Raw genomic sequence first — 979 nt, 5'->3', positions numbered from 1 at the left:
TTTTTTTTTTTTTTTCCCAGTGGGAAGGTTTTCCCCTCCTTCCCTGCAGGTTTTGGGGAGCCGACACTAACACCATGGCATCGTCACTCAGACCCATATTTCCTCTCAGCTCCAGCAAAGCCGAGTCTAAAAATAACCTCCAGGATCTGGTTTGTTACTATTAGTACAGGCGAGGGCTTTTTTTTTTTTTTTTTTTTTTTTTTTTTTTGCGCCAGAGTCCAAAATATTCCTTGGAAAAGGGCAAGATTTAATAGCAAGGGATTTCCCCCCCTGGCTAAAAGGGAAGGGTGGGGGGTGAAAGAAAGTAAGAAACCCGATGGGCTTTGCATAACTTTTCTTTTCCCCTCCTCCTCCCCTTTCTTTCTCTTTCTTCCCTTCTTTCTTTCCTTCGTTTTTTCCCCTTTCCCCGGACGAGACATATGGAATCAATTTTGAATCCTGACATTGAAGGCTGGCCAATTCCTACTGGCTCTAAAAAACCAGAATCCATTTGGTTCCCTTCTCTCCAGCACCCCTTGTCACTCAGTATTATAACCCTCTTGCAACATTTTAAGTCTTTATAAAGAGAAACAGCTTTCCAGATAGATACCGAGGATTCTGGAGTGGGGGAAGGTTTTTTTTTTGGGGGGGATTTTTTTGGAAAGGGGAACGTGTGCTCACCCCCCTCCCGACACCCCCATCTCAACCCTCTCGGCTCGGTGTCTCCGCAAAGGGATCACATCTTTGCGATGCTTTAAAAATAAGTTCTTTTGGAAGAATCCCGATTTGTTTTTTTTCCTGCACGTCAAGTCCGTTCCGTTTGAATCGAGCGAGTCCCCCCCCAAACAAAAAAGAAAAATCAAAGCATATTTACGGGGAAAAAAAAATTCCAAAGCGTCCGAGAAAGCTGTCGGCAAGATCCACCGGGGGTGCAATAAAATAGTTTCTTCTCCTTAATTTGCCTGCTCCAGTCGTCAACTTGCACCTCCTCCCCGATCCG

The sequence above is a fragment of the Acanthisitta chloris genome, unplaced genomic scaffold, assembly GCF_000695815.1.
Source record: "Acanthisitta chloris isolate BGI_N310 unplaced genomic scaffold, ASM69581v1 scaffold6050, whole genome shotgun sequence".
Taxonomy (NCBI): Eukaryota; Metazoa; Chordata; class Aves; order Passeriformes; family Acanthisittidae; genus Acanthisitta; species Acanthisitta chloris.
Note: the sequence above shows the minus strand (reverse complement) of the source record.